Here is a 16,128-nt window from a genome sequence, read left to right as displayed (position 1 = left end):
TATGGAAAGGTAGGGACTTACTAGTCTTGACCACTTTACCATATCTTCCTAAGTATTTACTATGGCCTAAAGCTTTTGCAACTTCTAGTATTATGCTGTATAATTAGAACCATCTTACCATATGTGTGTGTATGTATGAATGAATGAATGAATGTATATATATATATATAACATATTTGTAATATATATGTATAGTATACATACATAGTTATATAATCATATACATGTGTGTATAGTTCATTAATTTTAAGACTAACTGATCACTAATTTCTGGTAACAATGACCATGTATTATAATGTAAATGCCATTTCTATGAATAAACCTACATAACAAAAGTAAGGTTGGTCATTTTATTTTTGGATAAATTCATCTCAACTGTGGAGGATCTTTTGATATAATTCTTGTATCTGGGATATAATTTTATTGTGATTTAAATTTTTTTGTTATTATTATCTCATTTTCCCCATCTTTATCAAGAAAATTCATGTGAAACAGTCCTGAAACAAATTGCTATCTAGATAGGTATTCTTCTATTTTGTTTTTTTTTTATATTCTGCTGATTATTATACAGGTATATCTAAATAACTGCTTTTGTTATCATCATTAGCAATTCAAATGTATACAATCCTTTAAGATTTTGCAAAAAGATAAGCAGAGAGAGGCAATGAGTATTTACTCCAAGTAGAGACTGACTCATGAGTAATCACACCAAGATAAAAATGCTAATATAATTCACAGAATATATAATCTATATTGTATAGATCTATTTATGCTGTGCTTTCAGAAAGAGATTAGAGTGTGTGGAGTTTATTGATGTCCTGTGAATAGTATAAGCAAAGCTTCAATCATTCTTCCTACTGTTTACAGGAAAAATACTTTCAAGTACTTAAATTTTTCCAAAATTTTCCAATGACTATGGAAATGATCATGTGTTATCTATTATGAAATATTTTCACTAGCATTTATTAAGATTCCTTGATCTTGGAATTCCAAAATTCCAGTTTTGTGAATGCCTGATTTAGTAAATTAATGCCTTTTATTTCTATTTTTTTTATTATATAGCTTTGATAACCTCCAAGTGAATGCATGACCTAGAATAAAAAGTATCATCATAAACAAATTAGAGAAAGTTAATATTAATTGTATTATTATTATTAATTAATTTTTACCCCCTTTTGGCCTCACGAAGGAATTTTTTTTTAAATTTAAAGCTACAAAAAAAAATGGTCTTAGTGTGGAAGTTCCAAACTTAACTCTCTTCTACAGGTTGAGACAAGATTTTTGTTTAATCTGTAAACAAAAAGTCTTTTGGGTAGTGAAATAATTAAAATAGGCTAAGCTGAGCCTTGTGAGAAAAAGTGCACATGTACTATGCCAACATTCTAAATGCTTATTCCTGCCATCTAGAAGACCTTCCCTTGTCCTGATTGAGGTCTCAGTACTCCAGCCAGAGAGGCTTGAGAATAAATTGATAGAAGGGAAAGGAAGTTGTCCTCTTTCCTGGAACCAAAAACTTGTTAAGTGCATAGTCTGGCTCTGGACTTGCTTAGCTGTTTGTGTAGCAAGTAGCTAGAAGAACTGGCTGGCCAGTGACTTGAGTCTCTTAAGTTCCCAACTAGCCAGCAAAGAAGCTCCTGCTTCTCTCCGTCTCTGGTCCACTTTTTGCCATTTAACAAATAATTATAAAATTAAGATATGGTCTCCAAAGAATTTTATTTGCAACAATAGAAATATTTACCTTTCATATGTATAAACAAACAAAAAAAAGCTCCTGAATAAACAAGAGATAAAGAGATCACAGAAGATAAAATGGAGAATTTTGATTATCTAATTAGGTTGTAAAAGTAAAAGGTTTTAAACAAGCAAATCCATGAAACTAAAACTAAAATGGAAACAAATGAAAAAAAAATCTTTGTAGTTTTTCACTGAAAAAAGGTCTCAGTTCCAAGATTTATAAGGAACTTATTCAAATTTATAAGAAAAAGAGCTACTCCCCAACCAATAAATAGTCTAAGGATATGAAGAAGTAGTTCTCAATGGAAGAAATCCAAATAATTTATAATTGCAGGGGGGAAAAATGATTCAAATTTTACTACTAATTAAGAAATGCAATTTAAAGCAATTCTGAGATTCTGCCGCCTACTCATCAAGTTAGAGAAAGAAGGAAGGAAAGAAGGAAGGAAGGAGAAATGTAAATGTTGGAGGGGCTGCAGGAAAAAAGAACAATGATGGTCTAGTGGAAGACCTATGAATGGATACAATCATTTTAGAAAGCAATTTTGAATTACACAATTACTAAAGAATAAAAGGCATTTGACCTGGATATACTACTTACTGGATATACTACTACTCTACCCCATCCCAAAGTTGATGAATTAGTTGCACCAACAGGAAAGAAAAAAAAACAGCATTCATTATCCCAAAACATCCAAAATAAGCACTTTCCAGGCATCAAGCAGTATTTCACTTACATTCTACTTATTCACTTTAAAGCTCTTCATTTTGGTGCTGGAGTAACAGTGAAAATAATACTAATTCAAGTCCACAGTTACATTTGTCCTTGTGTTCCACATGAGATTACCTGGGGATAGTAAGGTGTGGGAAGCAGAACAAAATGCAAGAAAAAAAGATTGTGTTTAGTAAGATCCACTAAACCGTGACTTTGGCAAAGTTATGCCCAGGTCAGCAAGACAGAATTCTTGACAAAGCATTCTCTTTGGCTCCCTGTTGTGAGATATAGGCAGAAAGTATTTGAGGAAGAATTATTTGTGGTTCAGGCTTTCCTATCCACCATAAAAACCAACCAAATCAAACCAAATTAGTCCAAATCAGCAGTCATATGTGAAGAGTAGTCACCTCACAAGCTAGACCTGGTATTACTATAGCAACTTTTTACCCAAAGAGTGGAGTGTAGCTGAGATGGACTCTTATAAAAAGGTGGTATAGAACTCAATTTCTCTTCTATTGAAATCTATCCCAGTCACATCCCATTCTGTTCCCATCACTTCCCTTCATTTTAATTCTAGAAAAATATGAAAATAGATAGTAGTATTTCTAGTTTACATGGTTAATGTTGTCCATACATTCCACATTAGTTGACACTTCCTCTTCCCCTCCCCTCCACCTTCCCTACCACCTTTTTCCCTCTTCTCATTCCTCTTTCCTTATTTCTCTTTCCAGAGACGCAGTGGATGCATCTCCTGGTGTAAAGTCAGGAAAATATGTTTAAATCCAGCCTTGGATACTTTTTAGGTATGTGAACCTGGTAAGTCACTTAACCATCATTTGCCTCAGTTTCTTGAACCATAAAATGGAAATAGTTGTATCTACCTCACAAGGTTGCTGTGAGGGTGAAATAAAACAATATTATAAAGCACTTACTAGGTCCTGACACAGTAGGCACTTAATAAATGTTTGTTTCCTTCTTCTGTTCTGCTCTGTTCTGTCTTCTCCTTTCCTATCCTAACCAATCCTAATCTATTTTAGTCAACAAATATTTGCTGAGATCTTCTGATGAGACAAACCCTCTACAATGCACTAGGAATGCAGAGGGAAAAAATCTATAGTTCCTGCCCTTGGAATAGAAAGAAAGTAGAAAATTCTACAAAGCAAGGAAATAGAAAAACAAATTAGAAGGAACTCCTAACAAATATTTTCAGAACACTAAATTCAGGAAAAATACAGAGGAAAAAAGATGGAATAAATATGTATTACGGCCATGAATCAAGGAAGAAAAGTCTAGAAAATATAGAAAGGGAAGAGAATGAGAGGGAATGTTTTGTAGAAAAAAACAAGGCACAGAAAAAAAATGAAAAAAAAACCTATCAAATAAGACAAATAGAAGACAAGAAAAAGGAGGTTTTATTTGGATATATAACTGAGGGATCAAAAAAGGAAAGCTAGATAATTAAAGTAAAAAGGAATTAATATGCTAATCAAAATTACAAATCAAGAGAAAGGGATGACAAATGGGAGAGTTCGGGTTGAAAGCAAGGGTATGCTGAAACCAGCTCTAATTGGTTCATGACAGTGGATTGCTACATTCTCAGTTTGAGCATTTATACACCAGAAATTGGCAATTGACTATAAATCAAGTCTTGATGGATTGGTTAGACTTTAGAAAATGTTAATAAAACAGGTTACACATAAAAGTGTGTTGTGTATACTCTGTTAAACATCTACAAGGGTATTCTTCTATACATAATCTGTAAACATTTTTTGAGTTCAGCAGGAATGAAGTATATGGCTCAAAGAATGAAGAGTTCATCCCACTAGAATCCTGGTAGCTTGTAGGCATATGGATGGTGATGATGACGATGACAACTGGCATTTATACAGTTCTTTATTATTTACAAAGTGACTAATATTATCTCATTTAGCCTGAAAGAATCTCAGCTTTAAGAGTGAGGAGGACTAGGTATAGCCCATTCTCTCACACCCTATAACAAGACAGGTTCAAAATTGATATATAATTTAGATGTAAAGAGTGATATCATAACTAAATTAGGAGAACAAAGAACAGCTTACCAGGCAGATCTATGTACAGGAGAAGAATTTATGATCAAATGAGAGATCCAGACCATTAAAAGATGTAAAATAAATAATTGTCATTATATTAAATGAAAAAGTTTTGTTGTTGTTGTTGTTTTTTACAAACAAAACCAATGTAACCAAGACCATAAGGAAAACAACAAACTGAGGGGAAATTTTCTAGCTAAATTTTCTAATAAGGATCTAATTTCTAAAACCTATAGAGAACTAAGTAAAATTTATAAGAATATAAGCCATTTCCCAACTGACAAATTTTGAAAGGATACTAACAAGCATTTTTCAGATGAGTAAATCAAAGTTATTAATAATCATAGGAAAACATGTTCTAAATCACACTTGATTAGGGAAATTTAAATTAAAACAATGCTGAGGTATCACCTCACACCTATCAGATTGGCTAATATGACAGGAAAGGAAATTGATAAATGTTAAAGGGGATATGGCAAAATTGGAACACGATTACATTATTAGTGGAATTATGAACTGATCCAACCTTTTTGGAAGACAATTTGGAACTATGCCCAAAGGACTATAAAACTGCATCACCATTGATCCTACAATACCACTACTGGATTTGTATCCCAAAAAGATCATAAAAAAAAAGAGGAAAGAGACACTTGTACAAAAATATTTTAGCAGCTCTTTTTGTGGTAGCACAGAATTGGAAATTGAGGGGATATTCATCAATTGGGTAATGGCTGAACAAATTGTGGTACATGTTAGTGATAGAATACTATTGTGCTACAAGAAAAAATAGGCAAGATGATTTCAGAAAAAGTTGTAAAGAGCTACATGAATTGATGCAAAATGAAATAAGCAGAACCAGGAGAACATTGTACAGAGTAACAACAATATTGTACAATGATCAGCTGGGAAAAATACTCTCAGCAATGCAATGATCTGGGAAAATCCTGAAAGACATGGTGGGGAATGCTATTTGCCTCCAGAGAAAGAAAAGTTGAAGTTGGGTGAATGCAGATCCAAGCATACAGTCTTTGCCATCAGTGTATTTACGGTTTTGTTTGGGGATTTTGGTTTTGTACACATGGGCTCTTACAAAAATGACTAATTTGGAAATGTGTTAGGTGTGATAAAAATAAAATTTTAAAGGTATATCTTGAAGATTAAACTAAAATAACAAGAATCAAACCAATGTGTTAAGAGAGGAAGAGGCAGGGAATTCCTTTTTTTGGAAAAAAATATAGACAAAATGATAGAAATATAAACCTTACTCTCATAACTTTAAATGTGAATCTATTTTTAAAATTTGATAAAATTAAAAAGTGAGACTTTGGATAAGAAAATAAAACCATACAATTTTTGCTTCTGGAAAAAAAAAATTTTCAAAACAAAAACCTGCACAGAATGTAAATGAGGGATTAGGGAAAAAATTATTCTGCTTCAGAAAAATCCAAAAGATAAAGAATTGAACCATACTATCAAAAAGAAATCATAGTTTATTACATAAAAATAAGTATAAAAGGAAAATGTATTTTTCTAAAAGGAGATTTGGTCAACAAATCAACAAAATTAAAGTCATATTTATCAAATTACTTAACTTCTAAAATCATAATATATAGAGTTGCACAAATTGCTAAAAAACTAGAGCTAAATAATTTATGTCACCTTTTAAACATCATTAAAGAACATTATATGGGTATATGGGTTTGTATGTATATATATATATGTATATATGTATGTATATATACATATATATTTCTTGGCAACATATGGAACTTCTACAAAAACTGACCAAAGAGAGATATTACCAAAAAATACATAAAAGGCTGAAGTGATAAATGGATCCTTTATATTAAATAACAAAACAAAACTAGTCATAAATTTATGGAGAAAAACCAAAAGACTCAAACAAAATGGCGATAACAATAAAATCTTATGGAACAAATTGATTAAAGAGTAAATCATAGAAACAATCAATATTTGTTAGAGAGAAGAATAATGTTGAAACAACATAAAATTTCTGTAATGGAGCTAAATAAATAGTCCTTGAAGGAGAAAATATTATCCCTAAAAACATATTATAACAAGGAAAGAAAGGAGTACATTGATGAACTCAATTTATATTTTATAAATTAAAGTCAACAAATAATTAAATCCAAAATAGAAAATGTGAGCTATTAAAACAGGGAAAATATATAATTTGGAAATATATTCATTTTACATGTGAAATAATTCAAAATGTATTTACTTATTATTTATATCACTAAAAGCACGAAAAACAAATTGAGAAAACTATATTTCAATTTACATGTAGAGATCATTAATTCACTCTGTAAGTGGATAGCATTTTTTCACCTTAAGAGTTCTGGAATTGAATTAGAATTTGTATCTATCAAAGTAGCTAAACCATTCACACTTGATCATTATTACAACAGAGCTATAACTGTATACATTAAAATTCTGGTTTTTATCTCTATACTTTGCATCAATTCATTAAGTCTTTCCATATTTTTTCTGAAATCATTTATTATCATTTCTTTTTTTCCCCATTTGAATAAGTTTATTTAGTCAATTTAGAACATTATTTCTTGGTTAAAATAATCATATTATTTCCCTCCCTCCCCTCCATCCACTCTTCCTGCAGCCAATGCACAATTTCATTGGGTATTACTTGTGTCCATGATCAGGACCTATTTCCATGTTGTTGTTTACACTTGGATGTTCATTTAGAGTCTACATTCCCAACCGTATCCCTTCAACCCATGTATTCAAGCAGTTGTTTTCTACTCCCACAGTGTTGCCTCTGAATGTGGATAGTGGCTTTTCTCTTAGGTTCCTCCAAGTTGTTCAGGGGTCATTGCATTGCCACAAATGGAGAAGGTCATTACATTTGATTTTGCCACAGTGTATCAGTCTTTGTATACAATGTTTTCCTGGATCTGCTCCTCTCACTCTGCATCAATTCCTGGAGGTTGTTCCAGTTCACATGGAATTCCTCCACTTTATTATTCCTTTGAGCACAATAGTATTCCATCACCAACATATATCACAATTTGTTCAGCCAATCCCCAATTGAAGGGCATCCCCTCATTTTCCAATGTTTTGCCACCACAAAGAGCACAGCTATGAATATTCTTGTACATGTCTTTTTTCCTTATTATCTTTTAGGGGTACAAACCCAGCAGTGCTATGGCTGGGTAAAAGGGCAGACAGTCTTTATTGCCCTTTGGGCATAGTTCCAAATTGCCCTCCACAATGGTTGGATCAATTCACAACTCCACCAGCAACGAATTAATGTCCCTACTTTGCCACATCCCCTCCAGCATTCATTACTTTTCATTGCTATCATGTTAGCCAATCTGCTAGATGTGAGGTGATACCTCAGAGTTGTTTTGATTTGCATTTCTCTGATTATGAGAGATTTAGAACACTTTTTCATATGCTTATTAATAGTTTTGATTTCTTTAACTGAAAATTGCCTATTCATGTCCCTTGCCCATTTTTCAATTGGAGAATGGCTTGATTTTTTGTACAACTAGTTTAGCTCTTTATAAATTTGAGTAATTAGACCTTTGTCAGACATTTTTGTAATGAAGATTGTTTCCCAATTTATTGCTTCCCTTCTAATTTTGGATGCATTAGTTTTGTTTGTACAAAAACTTTTTTAATTTGATGTAATCAAAATTATTCATTTTATATTTTGTGATTTTTTTTCTAGCTCTTGCGTGCTTTTTAAGTCTTTCCTTTCCCAAAGATCTGACAAGTATATTATTCTGTGTTTGCCTAATTTGATTATAGTTTCCTTCTTTATATTCAGGAAATTCACCCATTCTGAGTTTATCTTGGTATAGGGTGTGAGATGTTGATCCAAGCCTAATCACTCCCATACTGTCTTCCAATTTTTCCAGCAGTTTTTATCCAAAAGGGGGTTTTGGTCCCCAAAACTAGGATCTTTGGGCTTATTATAGACTGTCTTGCTGAGGTCATTTACCCCAAGTCTATTCCACTGATCCTCTTTTCTGTCTCTTAGCCAGTACCAAATGGTTTTGATGACCACTGCTTTATAGTATTTTATATATATATATATATATATGTGTGTGTGTGTGTGTGTGTGTGTGTGTGTCTGTGTCTGTGTATTAAATACTATATAAATATAGTATTTATAGTTTGAGATCTAGGACTGCAAGTCCTCCTTCCTTTGCATTTTTTTTCATGACTGCCCTGGATATCCTTGATCTTTTGTTCTTCCAAATGAACTTTATTATATTTTTTTTATCTAATTCAGTAAAAAAGTTTTTTGGTAATTCAATGGGTATGGCACTAAATAAGTAAATTAATTTAGGTAGGATTGTCATTTTTATTATGTTAGCTCGTCCCACCCATGAGCAATCAATATTTTTTTTCAATTGTTTTGATCTACTTTTAATTGTGTGGAGAGTGTTTTGTAGTTGTGTTTATATAGTTCCTGTTTTTGTCTCAGCAGATAGATTCCTAAGTATTTTATATTGTCTAGGGTGATTTTAAATGGAATTTCTCTTTCCAATTCTTGCTGCTGAGATGGATTGGAGATATATAGAAAAGCTGATGACTTAGGTGGGTTTATTTTGTATCCTGCAACTTTACTAAAGTTGTTGATTATTTTGACTAGCTTTTTGAGTTGATTCTCTAGGATTCTTTAAGTATACCATCATATCATCTGCAAAGAGTGATAGCTTGGTCTCCTCATTGCCAATTTTAATACTTTCAATTTCTTTTCCTTCTCTAATTGCTACTACTAGTGTTTCTTGTAAAATGTTAAATAATAGGGGTGATAATGGGCATCCTTGTTTCACTCCTGATCTTATTGGGAAAGCTTCTAGTTTATCCCCATTGCAGATGATGTTTGCTGATGGTTTTAGATATATACTGTTTATTATTTTTAGGAAAGGTCCTTCTATTCCTATACTTTCTAGTGTTTTCAATAGGAATGGGTGTTGTATTTCATCAAAGACTTTTTCTGCATCTATTGAGATAATCATGTGATTTTTGTCAGTTTGCTTGTTAATGTGGTCAATTATGTGGATGGTTTTCCTAATATTGAACCATCCTTGCATTCCTGGTATGAATCCTACCTGGTCATAGTGAAAAACCCTCATGATCACTTGCTGGAGTCTTTTTGCTAGTATCCTATTTAAGATTTTTGCATCTATATTCATTAGGAAGATTGGTCTATAGTTTTCTTTCTCTGTTTTTGACCTGCCTGGCTTTGGGATCAGTACCATGTTTGTGTCGTGAAATGAATTTGGTAGAACTCCTTCTTGGGCTATTCTGTCAAATAGTTTGTTTAATATTGGGATTAGTTGTTCTTTGAATGTTTGATAGAATTCATTTGTGAATCCATCTGGACCTGGGGATTTTTTCTTAGGGAGTTCTTTGATGGCTTGTTCAATTTGTTTTTCTGATATAGGGTTGTTTAGGTAATTTATTTCTTCCTCTGTAAGTCTAGGCAATTTATAGTTTTGTAAGTATTCATCCATATCACCTAGATTGCCATATTTGTTGCCATATATTTGGACATAGTAGTTTTTAATGATTGCCTTAATTTCCTCTTCATTTAATGTGATGTCTCCCTTTTCATCGTGGATACTGTCAATTTGTTTTTTTCTTTCCTTTTTTTAAAATTTTCCTTTTTTAAAAACTGAGACTCCATCTCAGTTTATGGACAGACTTATTGATGTGGGGAACATATATATGGACTTTGATATATCCAGAGAAAGAGACATTAGACAAATATGTAGACAATTCATTAAGAATTGTTGTTCATAGGTAAAAGAATAGTTTAAAACTAGCTGTCCAAACTGGGACTCTTTGGACCTTGAAGAATTGAGGAGAGTAGCAGTCTACATTTATAAGGGCCATTCAAAAAGATGTGACGAAAACAGTAAATCAGTGGAAGACTTATAGAAAGAAATTGAAATCTTAAAAAGAAAACTGAAAAATCATGGAGAGACCATAACCCCTTTACAGGAATCTACAGATAAATCAATAACATGCCTTCATTGTGGAAAAAAGACCATGTAATGATGGTCTGTAAGAACTGGCTATGGGGAAAAGAAATAATAAAAACTTTAGAAATAATAACTATAGAAATGGCTATAATAATGACCATAGAAATCATGACTTTAGACCTGATAGAAATGACTATAGGAATCAAATTTTTAGAAATCAAAATTATAGAAATAGAAATTGGGAAAATGATAGTGCTCAAACTGAGACAATAGAACATATAAAAAGTGGAGCTCATCCAAAAAATACTCGGGGTGCTACTACCCCTTCAAGTGAGGCAGAATGTGGTGCCTCTTAGACTCTATTGATTTTGTTGATATCAATTAACCCTTTTCAGTTTTGTCTCCCCTCCAAATAGTAGCAAAGAAGAAGAAATGGATTTTTTGGAATACAGTACCTCTGTGACTGATTATACCTTCTGTTGATAATGAATAATTGACTATATTGATAGTATTTAACTATTGATTATGATAAGACTTCCCTATTGATGGATCTGTACTATTTTATTGCACTTTATTTTTGTCATACAGTATTTTATTTTTTCCTTTCTCTCATTTTTGCATTTGAAGCACATGTAATTGTATTGAAAAGATTTTCTTTATATTTTTGATTTTTGCAATAAACTAAGATATACATTTGCTTAGCATAAAAATGCATACCCAAAAGCTTTAGACTATAGAAACCTGCCATTTATTGATAAATGTTATGGGACTGTGATTAATGATTTTATCTGATTCTAGGGATCAAAAAAGGAGCACACATGTTATCTATATAGTGCCATAGAAGCACAGATTTAAAGTGCCAAAGGAGCACAGAGGTCAAAAGAAACCAATCCATGTGGGATTGCTGCACTTCTACACCAATATGAAAGGACTTAAATTTAGTGTGAGATTCGAGGTTCTAGCTCTTGACATATGTTAAGAAGCAGGACTTCTTGAACCACACTCCATGTAAAATACTTGCTATGAAAGTACCTAAGAATTAGCTTTTCTGTCTCCCCTATCCCTGAGAAATGACGAAAGATCAGGCTAAGAAATGACACTTCCCTTTTTACACAAAAATCTAGTCTTTTTTTTTCTCTCATTATGGCAACTTCCTGTATTCTTAACTTATAATGGGTAAATACAATATTACTGCAATTTTTCCCTTACAGACTTGTGGGATAAAATTTACTTTAAATGGACCCTAACAATAAGGACCTATTATGAATTTATTCCTTTTTAATTCAGAAATTGTACATATATAGTTTTTGCTATTTTGATTCTAATTTTGAGATTTTTATTTCTCTCAAAAGCTTAATTTTTTCTCTATTCATTTTTCTTTCATGTTTTTGGATTTTTCTTTTGATAATTGACTCATACACCCATAACTCAACTACTTTGAGTTGATCCAGGTGTTGATAAATACCCTCCTCAGTGGGGGATTGTATTGTATTTTTATAAAAATCCAATATTTAAAATTTTGTTTCAGAAGAATTTCAGGAAAAGAAGTTTGCTAAATCCTCGAATCCAGAAGAATGAACTCTTTGAACAAATATGCTTGCAGAAACCTACACTGCATCAAGAATAGCCAGAATGAACTTTTGGGTACAATCATTTGAATAAAAAGGAATTGAACATTTATTGTAAATGTACACTTTTATGCCAAAGGGGACTGCCCCCAGTTTGGATTTTTGTCAATGTGCCTAGCAAAACATTGGTTTTGCTTTCTCTCTTTTCTATTTCTCTCTAATTACTGTAATTTCCTCTTAGAAAGCGAAATATTGTATACATCTGTAGTTAGACTTTTTTAGGACTACAAAATGATTCAGTTAAATGATCAATGGGCAGACTACTCTCCCAATGATCATTAGGGGGATTGTGAAGTTTGGATTTAGCTATCTCCTGATTGTAACAGTGAAGATACTTTTCTCTTCCTTTATTGTGAAGATTAAATTGTAATCCCCTAATTGTAACAATGAAGGTACTTAGCTCTTCCTTTACTGGGAAAATTGAATTATAATCCACAATCTATTTTTAGATTTTAATCTACAAAAAGGTGATAACTCAGTATTTTAAGTAGGTCTACCCATTTTTACTACAAAAAGGTGTTAAGTAACTTCAAAAGGTGAACTAACCAAAAAATGTATAATCTAACCAAAGAAGGTATGACCTAAAGAGTGGGTAGTCCTGGAAAGGAGCATCTGCTGTGGTTGGTAGATGTCAAATTTAGGGGAGGTGACACAAGAGAAAAAGAACTTTAAAAAAGAGGATCAGATACCAGAAGAAGAGATATTCAATTTGATATTCAATTCGAGGACATCAAAGAGCTCTCTGACTCAGAGGAGAGAATGTGGAACTGGATCCCTGGAGGAGCTCATGCAGAAGACCTCAGACTGCTTCCCGTTTAGACAGTCACCCTTGGTGAGTGAAAGGCTGACTTAATAACCCTGCCTTTCCTGGAGGCTTCAGGTCTTTCCTCCAGGAAAGGTGCATTGTCTTCAGACTTTTTTCCCTGATTAGGGCCTTAGAATTTCTACCTGGCTCAGAGGAAGCCAGATTTATCTCTCTCCTCTCTCTCTCTCTCTCTCTCTCTCTCTCTCTCTCTCTCTCTCTCTCTCTCTCTCTCTCTCTCTCTCTCTCTCTCTCTCTCATATTCCTTAATATCTTCCCTCTATTATATCATAAATTCCATTTACTTTAGTAATTCATTTTGGGATTTAGAAATTAAATACCTGTCAACAACCACTTCAAACAAAAATTTGTCATGCTATATTCTACAATAAATAAAATGAATACATGATCCTTAAATTAAAGGCTGTACCACTAAAATTAATGTGTGAGGGGGCAGTAGTGGACATATTCTTAGGAAAAAAAATTAATATAGGCAGTTAAAAATAAAATATATAATTTAATTGCATGAAACCAAAAACCTTCCACATGACCAAAAGAATATATTTAGAATATAATAGGAAGCAGTCAAATTGGAAGGAAAAACTCTTTGGATCCAAAGGGTTTGGTATCCAAATTATATAAATATATAGCAGAGATAGAGTAATGGTTAAACAGATTGTGGTAAATTACAATAGTGAGTATTGCTTTTTGGTAAGAAATGATGATTATGATTAATACAAAAAAGCATGGGAAGATTTCTTCAATAGGATAAAAGTAAACAAACAGCTATAAAAACACACAATGGCCACAACAATGTAAATGGATATAATAAACAAAAAAACAATTAAAAGTCAGTGCTTCAAAATGAAAAGAATTAGCATGATGACTTCATTAAGGAGATATTTAAATATACCCTTCCAAATTCCTGTGCACATAGGAGGTTCACAAAATAATACAATGCAAGTTTTTTCATATTTTTATATACTGATCAGTTTTGCTGATTTTTTTCTTAAAAATAATATTTATTATATTAGATGACTGTGAAGTTGCAGAGAAGGGTAGGAAACTAGAAGAATTTTAGATGATTAAAAAGCCAAAGATAGAAATAAAAATGTACTTTTTAAAATAATGATAAACATCAATGAGGAACATTTCCCAATTGACAAATATACTTTCAATTACTTATATATTGCCCTGGACAGGACTTCAAAAAACAACTCTCCAAGGTTGCTCCCCTTCTTTGGCATTCTCCTCTGATTCTTTCTAGTCATTTGCAATTTCAGTCTTAATGTACCACTTAAATTTCTCTTTTATATCTAATAAATATTACCAGTCACTAGTACATCCTTAGTACCATCGTCTAATCTTCTATAGAGCATCCATGTTTGCCTACATCTATTTATTATCTCCCAGAAGACTGTAGTATATCTATTTGTCCAGGGTCCCATCTTACATCTGAGTTCCCCTGTAGATGTCATAAAATCCTATCAGAGGGAAAAATTGGTCTTTTCCCCAGGGAAAGAGCTCTTCCTTATTACTCCATAGAGGAAGCATACCCTAGTCACAATTATGAAGACTGGATTTAGCTATTTCCTGAATTTAACAATGAAGATACATAGTCTAACAAAATTGGGGGGGGGTGGGATTGTGAATGGTAAATTACTCCACCCTACTTAGACCATACTTTAGGGGAAGATAAAGTTGTAATCTCCTGATTGAACATGAAGGTACTTAATTCTTACCTTATAGTGAAGCTAGAACTTTAAGTTAAGTCTATTTTAAGATCTTAATACAAAAAGGTGTTAAGTAACCGTAAAGGTTAAATTAATCACAAAAAGGTTAAGTAACTCTAAAGGTATAATCTAATCAAAGAAGATGAGAACTCTAAAAGATATGGGCATTTAGAGGAGACACAAGAGTGAAAGATCTATATATTTGGGTTACTTCCTTTCTCCAGCTTCTTTCTGGAGGCGGAGAGTTGGCTGGTGGCAGCGTGCTGGGCCTTTTGGCATCTTAACATGGCTACAAGCTATTGTCTGGTTCTGTGGTGAATTTCTGGATGAGATTTCCTCCTTTACTTTCTAGCTTTGTCTTCTTAGAAGCCTGTATTCTTCTTCAGAGACCTAGAGGCGGAGATTTTAAACTCCCCTTGACACAGGCCAGGCAGGAGAAATCTTATATCCTCTTTCCCCCTTCTCCTTAAATTCCTTCCCTCTATATTAATTAAATTACCATAAATTTCCAGACTGACTTGGGTATTTTATTTGAGATTTCCCTTGGCAACCAATTAAATTTAGATTTTAAGTCACAACCCTAAAATTATCTTTACACAATCTCAGTCAAATTCATCCTTAACTCAAAACATAGTTCCAAATATAGGTGCCTTCACTTTTTAAGGTTTTATAATAACTGACATGTATACAACTTTAAGGTATGTAAAAGTAAAAGTAAAATCAGTCACTACATATATCCTTTCATTTTGTCTTCACAATAATCATTCACGAATGAGGTGAATCCTATGGATATTATTATCACCACATTATTAATACAGAAATTAAATTTCAGAGACATTGAATTATTTCCCCAGAGGTACACATATCTTGAATATTAGGTAGGATTTGAACCTAGAACTCAAACTGCAGTGGTCTATCAACTATGCCATATTTCCCTTTTCTATCATATTCCTGCCATATTGGTGCTCAAAGACACATTCCCCAAACGAAGGTACCTTTCGATCCTCACTCATTCTCTCATGTCTATATATTCCTACCATCATCAATGTTATCAGCACTATCAGTTTCAAGTTAGCTCGAAGTGAATTTACTATCTGATATTCTATCTCCCTAGTACAGAAGGGATGTTCTCTTGCCCATGTCAATACCTACTATCAGTCTAGAATATAGGTTTTTAATAGCTTTTATTTCATGGACTCCTTTTGGACTCCTGATAAGTGGACTCTCTTCCAGAATATATTTTTAAATATTTGAAGTAAACATATCATAGTAAAAGAGAAAACAGTTATATTGAAATGCAGGTATCAAAATAGAAAAAATGACATAGTAATAGATTTATTTAGTCAATGCATTTAACAAAAACATAATACATTTAAATTAATGCCAATTAAAATCACATTTTTATTTATTTTTTCCACATTTTTATTTTTAAAAGGCATATCAGAATTGATAATAGTATTGCCTAT

General features: G+C 32.5%; 1 long non-coding RNA gene across 4 annotated transcripts in view; it reads left to right on the top strand.

The window, feature by feature from the left end:
* Nucleotides 1-12,168, top strand: part of LOC103097349 (uncharacterized) — an 86,618-nt gene extending 74,450 nt beyond the window's left edge. For all 4 annotated transcript variants that reach the window (XR_001625045.2, XR_008912330.1, XR_008912332.1 and 1 more), the window contains exons 3-4: nucleotides 3,181-3,265; nucleotides 12,028-12,168. This is a non-coding gene — a long non-coding RNA (uncharacterized LOC103097349). The remainder of the gene's footprint in view (nucleotides 1-3,180; nucleotides 3,266-12,027) is intronic.
* Nucleotides 12,169-16,128: the final 3,960 nt, after the last annotated feature.

The sequence above is a fragment of the Monodelphis domestica genome, chromosome 5, assembly GCF_027887165.1.
Source record: "Monodelphis domestica isolate mMonDom1 chromosome 5, mMonDom1.pri, whole genome shotgun sequence".
NCBI classification, from domain to species: domain Eukaryota; kingdom Metazoa; phylum Chordata; class Mammalia; order Didelphimorphia; family Didelphidae; genus Monodelphis; species Monodelphis domestica.
Note: the sequence above shows the minus strand (reverse complement) of the source record. Positions and strands in the feature narration are given on the sequence as shown.